The sequence below is a fragment of the Pongo pygmaeus genome, chromosome 10, assembly GCF_028885625.2.
Source record: "Pongo pygmaeus isolate AG05252 chromosome 10, NHGRI_mPonPyg2-v2.0_pri, whole genome shotgun sequence".
Taxonomy (NCBI): Eukaryota; Metazoa; Chordata; class Mammalia; order Primates; family Hominidae; genus Pongo; species Pongo pygmaeus.
This window is the reverse complement of record NC_072383.2, coordinates 92,366,224-92,379,759: the sequence shown is the minus strand read 5'-3', so window position 1 is coordinate 92,379,759 and position 13,536 is coordinate 92,366,224. Positions and strand designations below refer to the sequence as shown.

Below are 13,536 nucleotides of genomic sequence, written 5' to 3'. Positions count from 1 at the left end.
TTGTTCCTGTAAATCAGGGGTTGGCAAACTCTTGCCTGTAAGGGTGGAAAGGGAGTGATCCCTCTCCTCCCCATCATAAGGGTCACAGCCAACACTCCTTTAACAAAAGATAGGTTAACAAGAGAAACTCATAACAAATTTCTTTAAACATAGTTTTATGTGACATGGGATCCTTCAGAGTGAAGACACAAATACATGGGGAAAACTGTCCATTTTTATGCTGGGGTTTGATGAAGAATGGACAGCTGTGTAGGCCTGCAACTGGATAAAAAGGGTAAGAGCTAACGGGAATAGACTGAGTGGGGAGACCCAGCAAGGCCTATCTGTTGAGGTTCTTCCTGGCCTCTCTGTGCAGCATTGCTTCTTTCTGGGTATGGGACAGGACCCTTTCTGGAATGGGAGGCTTATGACCTACAATCAGACAAGGCAGGTCGGAGAATTCCTTTTTTTTTTTTTTTTTTTTTTGTTTGAGATGGAGTCTTGCTCTGTCGCCAGGCTAGAGTGCTGTGGTGCGATCTTGGCTCACTGCAACCTCCAACTCCCTGGTTCAAGGGATTCTCCTGCCTCCGCCTCCCGAGTAGCTGGGATTACAGGCATGCACCACCATGCCTGGCTAATTTTTGTATTTTTTTAGTAGAGATGGGGTTTCACTATGTTGGCCAGGATGGTCTCGATCTCCTGACCTCGTGATCCACCTGCCTTGGCCTCCCAAAGTGCTGGGATTACAGGCGTGAGCCACCACACCAGCCCAGGTCAGAGAGTTTCTTCATGGCCAACTCGCACACAAAAAGGCAGGGAGAAAGTTAGAGTAATATTGTTAGGTTTTGTGGCTGGCTTCGGAGAAGGGGTTCTGGTTTCTGTGACCTGCCTTGGGGAAGAGGAATTCTTATTTCTATGGCTAGCCTCATGGAGAATGAGAGGCAAGAGACAGGAGGGCAGGAGAAGGTCCAAAAGAGACTTTACTTCTGAGGCTTTTTCTGAGGCCTTCACATTGGGGATCATGTTCTGAGCCTCAGCAGACTCATGGGCCAAATGTCGCCCACCACCTGTTTCTATAAGAAAAATTTTATTGGAACACATCCAATAAGCAAATTCTTGTTTATTCATTGTCTGTGGTTGTGTCTGCACTACAACAGCAAAGTTAAGTAGTTGTGATAGGAACCATATGGCCCATGAAACTTAAAATATTTACTCTCTGGAGCTATACAAAAAAGGTTCACTGACCCCTGGCCTAGACCAACACAGCCACTGTGCCTGACACACAGGTGGTGCGTAAATGAGGTACTAAAACTAAATGAATGACCTAAAGCCTTGGTGACAGTCACAATGTGAGTAAACTTAAGCTTCAACCCCAGGAGATCATTGCAATTGCAAGGCCCTCAAGCCATTTATTTCCCTTTATTCCAGAATTGCTTGTGTGGCTTACTCCCTTCCTCTGTAACTACTGCTACCGTCCAACTGCCACTGTCCCTCTTGATCTCTGCTGCTGCTGTGTCCTCTTGGTTCAGTCAATATGGTCATTTTCTTTGGTTGCCATGAATATCAATGTTTTCCCTGCCAAGGCCCTGGAATTTAGGAGACGGTGTACTCCTAAGAGATTATAATACCTTTTTGACTTCCAAATGGGAGCCTGCTCTTTCTTTTTCATCTCCCTTCTTTGGGTTACTTGGGATAAGAATCTCAGAGACTAAGGGGACACTGTATAGCATCATCAAGTATTATCTCCAAAAGCTCTCTTCCTTGCCCTGTTAACCAAAGTTCCAGTGTAAAGCGCAGGCACTTGGATTTTTTCATCTCTCAGGAGTTCCTTGTTTACCTAGGGCACTCCTCGTTGAACTTCGGATGCTCTTTACTTTTGTTCAGGGGGTTAATTCTGGCAGTGCAGCTCCACATTCCATTTATTTACTCATGACTTCATTCATTCAACATGATGTCTTCCAGGAAGCCACCAACAGTGCAATCTCGGCTCACTGCAATCTCCATCTCCCAGGTTCCAGCAATTCTCCTGCCTCAGCCTCCTGAGTAGCTGGGATTACAGCCATGCGCCACCATGCCTGGCTAATTTTGTATTTTTAGTAGAGATGGAGTTTCTCCATGTTGGTCAGGGTGGTCTCAATCTCCCAACCTCAGGTGATCCATCCGCCTTGGCCTCCCAAAGTGCTGGGATTACAGGTATAAGGCACCACACCCAGCCAACAGTTACCTTTAATAGAAGCCCAACAGTCATCTTAATACTGCACAGTTTTTGAGATATGAGGCAGACTGGCCCCTACTTTATGCCTTGATTATAATCATGGCCCTAGATTTTGATCACAGTGTATAAAAACAGCCAGGTTACATTAGTAACCACATGACTATGACATAGTGACCAATAAAGCTTAGCCCAAATTAATCCAACACAGTGATGTGCATAGTCATTGCACTTTATGGTAATCAGGTATAGATGGAACACAAATATTGTAATGCTAGTTTTCATGCAACCCTAACAGGGGTCAGAAGAATAGAGGAGATAGACAACTAGGAGAACCTGAAAAAAAAAATGCTCTGGGTCATTTTTTAAAGACTTTTGATAATATTTAGAGATGTGGGGCCAGTTGGTGTAACTGGAGAGATGAGAATGCTATAAAATGGAAAGAAATCAGAAGGAAGAGAAGTTGGATATAAAAAGTAGCTTGGAGCCCAAACACCAATGTTGTCCATATTGCCCCTCACCTAGGGCTGATGAAAGTCTCCAGATCTGGAGGGGAAGAAAAGGAAGAGTAGAAAGAAAGGAGCAAGGTGCCTCCAGAGGGATTCTCAGGACGAGGACAGATGCCGGGCAGTGCACTGGAGGTAGTTTTGGCCAAACACCTGCCATGGGCACAGTGTCATAATAAATATACTGCTACTGAAGAAACAACTGTCTCTCAACATCTGTGAAATGGAAATCAAGCCCCTACTATTGGCAAGGAACCCCTACTCACTCATCTTATTCAAGTGGAGAACCCTATTTCAGTTCCTCAACTGAAAGCCATCAAGTTTGTGGATGGATAATGGAAGGGGAAAATGGCTTTGTAGATAGATTCTCTGATTGCCTAGTGTGTATGAGAGCATGTACATCTTGGACAGGACTGGTAAAAGTCTGTGTATTATGCACACACAGACACATACGCTTTTGCAAGTCCTCTCCAGGGATTCTTCAAAAACACAAATCCACTCATGCTAGCGTCCTCTCTAAAGTCTCCCAGCGATTTCCCATTGTTCCTAGACAAACTAACGTGGCTTCCAGGGCCCCTGTGTGACCTGCCTACTGCCTCCCTCTCAGTACTAGCATCTTCACAATATCATCTTGTATTCTGTCTTTCACCCAGACTGAACTGCCACTCACTTCCTGCTGGGAACCATGCCCTCCCTTATCTCATTTCTTTGTGACCCACTCTTCCATGGCGCAGACTTCACTGGTTAACTTCTGCTTGTCCCCCAGGTGTTCGTTCACTGAGGTGTTCTGGATGTCTGGGTCAGGTTAAATCTCCCTTTATGGGCCTTCCACTGTGTGTCTACGCTCTTGGTTGTAACACTCACTACAATTTAAGGCAGTTGCTTACACAGTTGCCTGTCTTCCCAGCTGGTTTAGATGCGGGCAGGGACCTTGTCTGTTTTCACTCATCTCTGTGTCCCCAGCATCGAGCCCATGTCTGGCATAGAGAAGACACTAAAGTAAACTCATTGACCCATTGAATGAAGTTCACTAGAGAGGAAAAGAAAAATCACCATCCTCGTTACTCACACCCACCTCATTTCTTGGCACAAGTGCAGGTTGTTAGCTGGGTAGCTTGTTTTCTCAGAAGCAGAAAAGTATTTTTATGATAATCATATAAACGCCAAATGTCCATTTTTTGATACTTAAAAATAAATCACACCCTATAGGATACGAATAAGGATTTCCTTTGATCCATTTGCTGCCTGGCTCTGAAATGCTGTGATATTTTCCATCCCTTGACAAACGAATCTGAATCTGTATTATGCATCTACTAAACTGATCATAATTTTCTGTGCCCAGAACAATAAACCAACAGATGTTTGGAAAGAGCATTAGACGAAATGAAAAATAATTTATAGGAATACAATGGAGCCAATAGTTTAGTACCCCCAAAATAATAATCTCTAAGAACATAAAAATAATTGCTTCCTACTACAAAAAAAAAACTTTAAATGCTACTTTCTAAAAAATATATAACTGTTAGAAACAGAGAGAAGCTGAACTTCTATCTCATTACTACCCATATCCTGTGTGATTTATTCCATTCATTTTTCTGACAATGCCCTTCAAACTCTGTAGGTTCACTGGGGCCCCTTTAAGCCCTCGGAGCTCTCTGTCTTATCAATAAGGATTTCTTTCTTTAACTGACATAGACTCAATGCCTTAATTAAATATTCTACCTCAACTAGATTTTCTTTTCTCAAAATGTCGTATTGTTTTAATTCATAGAACTATAAAACTTTTTAGCTGGCATGCCCTTGGAGCAGTCATCTTCAATATTTAGCCCAATTTTTGTTAATATATAAAACCAGTCTGGGTTCATCTGAGTCCTCAATATTTCAGCTCATGTGTCTGATACAACATTGAGATGTGTGGATTGCGTGACTTGGAACAAATATGCTCTAAGGGATATGGGTGTAATGTCAAGCCAAGGCTAATGAAGGATTGCAGAGCTTCCAGAATGTGGGAAACCTCTGACTCTGGGGTATATAAGAGAGTATGGTCAGGGCTGTGAACCATTCCATTCAAAGAACCCATGAAGTAGTGAAGCTGGTCAGCTATTGAGCCATAACTGTGGATAATTTTATGGTAACTGGGAGACACTGTTGTATTACAGTCAGCATTGTACTTAGTGACTGCTGACGTTTTTGTATTGTTTTCAGTCTTTTAAAGTTTTCAATTGTGGTATCCACATTCTTTTATTTGAAAGTGTGCTGCAAGCACTAGAAGAATGAGAATCACCACCTTAGTAAGGTGTCAAGCCCCCAGTTCCCTCTTAAGGCTAAAGAAACTAAAGTTATAGAAGGAGAAGGTATTTGAGGTTGAGTAACCCAGCTTGCTTAAGGTCCATATGGTCAAGACTAGAATTCAGTCCTCACAACCCTCAAGACCTTCTTCTACTATGCCTTATTTCTACTTTTGAGTTGATAAACCTAGGTCACCAGGGTTTAAAATGAGCAGGAAAAACAAAATCTGTTAAAACAGATAGGGACTGATATGGTTTGGTTCTGTGTCTCCACCCAAATCTGATCTCCAGTTGTAGTCCCCATGTGTCGGGGGAGGTGGTTGGATCATGGGGCAGTTTCTCCCATGCTGTCCTCATGATAGTGAGTGAGTTCTCTGAAGAGCTGATGGTTTTAAACTGTGGCATTTCCTTGTTCTCTCTCTCTCTTTCTGTCTCTTTCCTGCCACCTTATGAAGAAGGTACCTGCTTCTTTTCCTTCTGCCATGATTGTAAGTTTCCTGATGCCTCCCCAGCCATGCAGAACTGTGAGTCAATTAAACCGCTTTTGTTTATAAATTACCTGGTCTCAGGTAATATCTTTATAGCAGTGTGAGAACAGATGATACAGGGATTTAATAGACCCCCTTAGCAGACCCCTGCCTGCACTGAGCATGTGTCTCCATTTGGCTGTCTAGAGCATTGTACATCCTCTCTTTCAAGAGCAATCAAATTTACGAAGACCAACCCTGTCTAAATATTTGCACTGAGAGTTGGACATCTTGCAGAGATAAGCACGACTTAAGTTGCTTGTCTTTGTTGTTATCACATCATGGGACTCTTGCACAACGCATGATGGCTCTCCATTAACAAGGGTGAGCAGGAAAGAGCAGGGCACTTCGGATATTTGGGATTCTGTAAGACAGGAATGGAGAGTTGAAGAAATTCACGTGGTTATGGCACCCGACCTCTGAGGGGAATAGCAGGAAGCACATTTTAGAGCACCCATGTTGATCTCAGGTGTTCTACCTGCAGGCCTTGGTAATATAAGGGAATCCAAATCAGCAGATCAACGGAACCAGTGGGAATCCAGGTGAAAGGGGTGTTAAAGGCAGTTGGGAATTCGTGGTGTGATTCTGAATGATACTTTCATTCACAGCAAATCTGCAGCCCCTGGTTGAGAAAGGGGAGTAGCAAGTATCCAGCCCCAGGGAAGAGGCCTGGGAATATGTAGGCAAAAGTCAGGCACTCACCTAAGCAGTCTGGTGTTTTGCAAAGAAATCCAGTTCCAGCAAGATTGTTGGGAGGTGAAATGCAGTTGGAAGACAAGCCCAATAGGAAGTGGCCAGTGGGACCCTGTGCCTCAGTGGGCATGTGAGGCACTGAGGACACAATGGAGGTCTTTGTGGGATGAAGATGTTCATTATACATAATATTTGGTTAAAATTTTTATTCAAAGATTCAGTAATTTATGCTTTAAAGTGAAGAAATAACCCAATAGACAAATAACATGTCTAAGACAAAAAAAAATGGTTTTGTCAGAATTCCCAGTCAAGACATCATGTACCAGGTCTCTATGTCCCTCCAGTCTCATCTGTCATAAATGTTTGACCTCCCCACCCTCTGAACCCCTAACTTCACCTCCTTAGTTGACCACAGAAAACAGGTTGTAGGCCCTGTTTTCATTTATTGCCACCAGCCTTTTTGTGCTCTTCTGTCTCCCTGAAATGCCCTTCTCTTCCGCTCTGTGGTTCTGATGGTCTGGTGGGCCCTGTTGTTAATGCTTCCACTTCCCACCCAAATGGAGTTCATTCCTCCCATCTTTATCCCACTATTCTATTTCTCGATTAACGTAATTATGACTGGGCTGATAATCAGCCATTGGGCACCACGTTGGCAGCACTGATTGTAAAATTATAGAAACACTTCTGTGAGGGTTGATAAAAAGCTGCCGTCCCAAGACCTCCGCATGCCTCCTTTCTGTTGCTCCCACTCCAGCCAGTTCCAGGCCTCCCCAGGATATAGTCACTGAAGGATTAATGCTGGGAGCAGCAGGACCCTCCCCAGCACCCTGGCCAAGGTTTTCTATTGCTCTTACCTAGTCTTGGAAATTCTCAAGTGTGAATGAGAACAACCAGGCTCTAATTTGTACTTGCACTGAACTTTGGGCAAATCCCTTAGTTTCTCTGAGTCTTAGTTTTCTCATCTGTAAGATGGAGATGGATGCCTACCTTGCAGGACTTCCAGTGAGGTCGCTGGGTTGATGGGCATATACTCTTCAGCTTTTAGTAGCAGTTTGTGATAATTTTGAGTGATATTCAGCTGAGCAAGGATGCCGAGAAAATCCCAGATGAAAGAAGCAAGGCCTGACCAGCACTAAACTGAAACATTTGGGCTGACAGACTGTGGCTTTCCAGCCTTGTTATGGCCAGTGGTTAAAGGAAGGGAGGGTAGGGTAAGTTCTAGTTTCCCAAGGACAATGTAGTGGCCTAATTCGCTTCTTTTGTGACTTTACTTGTCCAAATCTCCCAGTGCATGTGAGGAAATCTAGTTTACATCGCCTTTGTTTTTTCCATAAAGCTCTTGAATGGGCATGTGTGCTTGGTGGCTGCAGTCTTCTAAGAACCCGTTTCTTGGAAGTTCTTAAGAGTCCAGGCACTATTCCATGGAAAATGTGTGTTTCCTGGGGATTATTAGAAGCTTAAACCTTTGGTCAAAGTTAAGCATCTAGAAAATTGTTCCTGGAAAGTGTTGTCAGCACCTTCTTAATTGGCTGCCTTGGCGTTGTCTCAAGGCTGTGATCTCTACCTCAGATCCTGGACCAATATCAAACCTTCCTCTACTAACAGAGTTGCCTTCTGGGACAGAAAACAAGTACAAACCTCTGGTCTGCATTTCCAACTCGAGGAAATAAAAGGAGCCTAGCTGGGAGGAGTCACATAAATCATATTTACATTGCTGGTAGAAGGTACATTTCTCTCTAGATTATTATGCTCAAGGGCTTTCCTTTTCTCCCCCCTTTCCTTTGCCTCAACTCCATCCCCACAGTGAGGGTGAGAGATAAGAAAACTTGGTTCTTCATGGATGGACACCTTTGTTCTGGGCTTTAGAGGGCAAAGTCTAGAACCAGGGAAGTGCCTGTGTGTTTGCATCTATATAAGCAAAGGCTTCAACAGCAGGACTTAGGTACAAGCAACACCTAAGGGACACCCTAGCCTCTCTTAGAAAGCTCTTTCCTCCTTTATGTTTGATTAGAGCAAATGTCACTCTACTTTTCACCTCCTCCAGATATGTGCCTGTTGCCACCTTCACTTGGTGCTAGCCAACTCCCTAGGAGTAATACAGGAGGTACAGTCCTGTAAGCACAACTGGAGGGACCCCATTCTAAAATTGTAGCTGGTGTTCTTTTCCTTTCCTGCTTTTTCATTTCCTCCTCTGGCCCTTCCACTCTTCAAATGAGGCCATTTTTAGTTTTTGCCTTGCAATCACCCAAACAGGTTCATTTCACCCACTGCCCAAATAGAGCTAATTTATCAAAACAGGGGAATTGCAATAGAGAGTTTAATTCATGCAGAGACAACTGAACAGGAGACTGGAGTTTTATTACTCAAATCAGTCTCCCCAAAAATTCAGAGGCTAGGGTTTTTCAAGAATAGTTTGGCAGGCCAGGGAATGGGTGTTGCTGATTGGCTGGAGATGCAATCATAGGGGTGTGGAAAATGGTCCTTGTGGGTGCTAAATCTGGCCCCTGGGTGGGGGCCACAGGAGCAGTTGGCAGGTCCAGGTGGAGCCATCAGTTATCAGAAATGCAAAAACCTGAGAAGACAACTCAAAAGGCCAACCTTAGATTCTACAAGAGTGATGTTATCTGCAGGAGTAATTGGGGAAGTTGCAAATCTTGTGACCTCCGGAATTAATGGCTGGTAATCATTTACACCTTAGTAGAATTCAGGCTCCTCTCATCCTCCTAACTTGGTGATCTTTCACTAGCTTTACAAAAGTGGTTTAGGACTGGGGAAGGGCTATTATCATTTACACTTTAAACTAAATATCTCTCAAAGTTAGTTTGGCCCAAGACCAGGAATGATTAAAGGCAATTGGGAGGCTAAAGGCAAGATAAGTGTTGCTTAAATCAGATTTATTTTATTGTCATACTTTTCTCATGGTTATAATTTTTGCAAAGACAGTTTCAGTCTGAGCAATTAAATTGAACAGCAAGAAGACATTTTTGTTTTGTTTTTTGAGAGGGCCTCACTCTGTCACCCAGGCTGGAGTGCAGCAGCGTGATCATAGCTCACTGTAACTTCAAACTCCTGACCTCAAGTAATCCTCCCACCTCAGTCTCAGCCTCAGCCTCAGCCTCCTAAAGTGTTGGGATTACAGGAATGAGCCACTGTGCCTGGCCCTGGCTTTTTTCTTCAAAAGTTGAGCCCTTGGGAAGAACAACAACAATTACAACAAAAATTCAGAGCATAAACAATAGATCTGGAAGATCCTATGAGAAAGAGAAAAGATTCTTATAAATGTTCTTCAGATGCCTCCCGGGCTCAAGCGATTCTCATGCCTTCAGATACTGGGTGGAGGGGTAAAATAATTGGAGAGCTTATGAATATGTTGACCTAAAAGGAAGAAGCTGAGACAAAATTAATATAAATAGAGAGTTTATTTGGGTCAAGCTTGAGGATTGCAACCCAGGAGCATAGATTCAAGATGCCCTGAATAAATACTCTGAATAAATAGCCACAGTTACAAGTGGGTTTTTAAAGGAAAGGAAGAGGCAGTTCCTGATTTGTTTACCAAGAATTTACATGAAAATAACATAAGCTATTGGTTAGGTTATTTATGATATGCTGTTCTTTGTGCCACAAATTCCAAGAACATGAACTTTAAACAATTGTCTGCCAAGTGAAGGGGGACACTGGGGGAAGATGATTGAAGTGGGGGACACTGGGGGAGGATGATTGACGTCTCATACTTATGTCTATCCAGGCCGGCATACCTCACAGAGCTCAAATTGCTCTGAGCGTTTTTCTTTTCTCAAATACATGGACATTTGTAGAAGGGAAGGCTGCATTTTCTTGGTAAGACCGGGAAGAAGAAATGACCCAGAGATGAGCTGCCTGTGTGCCAGAAGGGTTTTCAGTAACCAGGGAGCATGTCCTGGGCCCTAGTGTGGCCTGGTTGTGACAGATGGACCTATGTACCTGAGAGTGCTATGCAATCAGCAGGGCCTCGGACAAGCTCACCGAGTTTCTTGCAGCTGAGGAGGACTCAAGAGACATACAGACACAGCTGAAAGAGAGGGGGCCCTGGAGGGACCAGCAGTTAGAACAAGGCAGGTCTCAGCAGTGCTGTGTGTTCTGAGCACCAGCCAGGTGGAGGATCAGAGAGACAAGGAGATGACCACATGGGAGGTGAGGACCCAGCTTCAGGTCCTGGATGCCTTGACATTGCATCTGGACCCAGGAATGAAGACATTGACCAAAAGAGTCAAACTCTGTAAAATATCTGAAGAGTTCTATTCTGAGCCAAATATGAGTGAACAGGGCCTGTGAACATGTGCCCAAGGGGGTCAGGCTGTAGCCTGGTTTTATACATTTTACGGAGACATGAGACTTCAATCAAATACATTTAAGAAATACACTGGGCCAGGAGCAGTGGCTCATGCCTGTAATCCCAGCACTTTAGGAGGCTGAGGTGGGCAGATCACTTGAGGCCTGGAATTTGAAACCAGCCTGGCCAACATGGTGAAACCCCATCTCTGCTAAAAATACAGAAAAATTAGCTGGGCGTGGTGGCAGGCACCTGTAATTCCAGCTACTTGGGAGGCTGAGGCATGAGAATCGCAGGAGGTGGAGGTTGCAGTGAGCCGAGATTATGCCACTGCACTCCCACCTGGGTGACAGAGTGAGAATCCATCTCAAAAAAAAAAGAAATACATTGCTTCTGTTCAGCCTTGCTGAACAACTGGAAGAAGTGGGGCTTCCAGGCTGCAGGTAGATTTAAAAGTTTTCTGGTTGACAATTGGTTGTATTTATCTGAAGACCTGGGATCAACAGAAAGGAAGTGTCTGGGTTAAGATAAAGGATTGTGGAGACAAAAGTTCTTATTTGCAGGGGAAGCCTTCAGGTAGCAGGCTTCAGAGAGAATAGGTTGTACAATGTTTCTCAGCCGACTTAGAGTCTGTGTTGATGTTAACGCTAGAGAGGTATAATGAAACACGTCCGACCCCGACTTCCCATCATGGCCTGAACCAGTCTTTCCGGTTAAATTTCAAGAGTGCCCTGGCTGAGGAAGAAGTCCATTCAGATGGTTGTGGTGGGGCTTAGAATTTTATTTTTGGTTTACAAAGATGTGACCTTTTGGGGCCTTGGGAAAGGGTGGTGGTGAAACTCTGAACTAAAATTACTTTTTTATCCCCCAAGAAAATACAGGCTTATGAGATAAATTAAATTACCTAAGTGATTAGACTTATATCTCTTTTTTTGAAACAAAGTCTTTCTCTGTTGTCTAGGCTGGAAAGCAGTGGTGTGATCATAGCTCACTGCAGCCTCAAATTTTAGGGCTCAAGCGATCTTCCAGCCTCAGCCTCCCAAGTAGCTGGGACTACAGGTGCACAACCACACCTGGTTAATTAAAAAAAAAAAAAAAAATTGTAGAGATGAGGTCTTGCTATATTGCCCAGGCTGGCCTTGAACTCCTGGCCTCAAGTGTTTGCCTCAGCCTCCCAAAGTGCTGGGATTACAGGTATGCACGATAGCACCCAGCATCATATTCTTATATCCTATTAAGAGTAGGATTCCTCTCAGAAAAAATACTACATGGATCTACTAAAAAACACTGAAAAGATATATACCCAAAATCCATAGAGGTTACCTCTGGGTGGTAGAATCACTGGGTCTTTTCTTTCCTCCCTCCCTCACTCCCTCCCTCCCTCCTTTCCTTCCTTCCTTCCTTCCTTCTTTCCTTCCTTTTTTCCTTCCTTCCTTCTTTTTCCTTCCTTCCTTCTTTTCCTTCCTTCTTTCTTTCCTTCGTTCCTTTCTTCCTTTTCCTTCCTTCCTTTCCTTCATTCCTCTTTCCTTCTTTCTCTCCCTCTTTCTTTCTTTTTTTCTTTCTCTCTCTCTCTTTTCTGTCTCTCTCTTCTTCTTTTCTCCTTGCCTCCTCTTTTTTCTTTGTTTTATGTAACTTTTTGTCTAACTTTTCACAGTGGACTATTTTCTACTTTTCTACAACAAACTTATTTTGTTAGGAAAATACAACACAGGCTGGATGTGGTGGCTCTCACTTGTAATCCCAGCACTTTGGGAGGCTGAGGCTGGCAGATTGCTTGAGCCCAGGGGTTCAAGACCAGCCTGGGCAACATATGGAAACCCTGTCTCTCTTTCTCTCTCTCTCTCTCTTTTTTAAGGAAAAAACACAATAAAATAAAGTAAATGAGAAATGGCAGTCAGGGCATATTCCTTTTCATTATGAGGGTGAAGGAGATTGTACTGAGGTGTGATTGTTTTTCACACTAGACCCAGCATGGGCTCTCCTGTGTGCTCTGGACAATCCTTCAGGTCCTCTTCTTATAAATTCCTGGAATTCTGGGATCTATTTAGAAAACCTCCAAGAGTCTTTGGAGATAGACTGCCATTTGTATTTTCTAAACTGGACTTTGTCCTTCACAGTTTGGGAGTTTGCAATGGAAGAGATTGCATTTAAGCCACTTTTCCTCCCTTATCCAATCTGGATGCTGGCCATCTAAATTTCCTGTGCTCAGGAGGCTGAAATAACTTACAGCATTTGTATCTCAAGGGCAAAATCTAAATAATATTAAGGAAATACATCAAAAGGAAGTGATTGCTTTCAATTCCCATCTCCTCATAATGTAGAGAAATGGTTAAATTAGTTGTGATCAGTCTTAATCAGAGAACCTACCCCATTTGTTCTAAACAGTGCTATTACAGCCCCTGCATGTTTACCAGAAAGAGAACCACCATCTGCAGATGGGTTAGCAACACATTTCTACTACTTTCGTGCATTACTAATGCAATTCTAGAAATGAATCTAAGAAAAGTGCTGTTTTAGCAGGGAGAGTGTCTTCACTTAAATCCGGAAAACCATTTGGTTATCTCCAGATTTGTAAAGATCAAATTCCAGCTGAATTTCTGTAATATTCTATGTAAAGATCTTAGAAATAAATATAAATATATAAATACACACATACACACACACACACATAGTAGTAACACCAATGGGTTATCACTGAATGTTGTAAAACATCTTGCAACGTGATGGCACCTTGGAAAGGATATTTTAAATAATGTACCCCTGTTTTTTCTATTGAGTTAAAATCCCAACTGTTTTGGAGCCATGAATGCTGCAATTCATATGCCAGCTAGGCCCATCAGAGAAGAAACTTCCAATGCTGTATTTTAGGTTGTGCCTATACGTGAAACTAACTTGATTAAGTTCAATTCATAATTTGATCAAATCTTTGGCTTAAGTAAACCTTAATTTTGTTTAAACTCTATGCCAGGGGCAAGGAGGCGTAGGAGGGCAATGGAGGGTAAATTATCAGAACCAAAACACC

The 13,536-nt window shown here is 43.2% G+C and overlaps 1 long non-coding RNA gene across 1 annotated transcript in view; it reads left to right on the top strand.

Annotated features, from left to right (window-relative positions):
• Positions 1 to 212: 212 nt before the first annotated feature.
• Positions 213 to 13,536, top strand: part of LOC129010454 (uncharacterized) — a 47,680-nt gene continuing 34,356 nt past the window's right edge. Inside the window, exon 1 of the long non-coding RNA XR_008493000.1 lies at positions 213 to 274. This is a non-coding gene — a long non-coding RNA (uncharacterized LOC129010454). The remainder of the gene's footprint in view (positions 275 to 13,536) is intronic.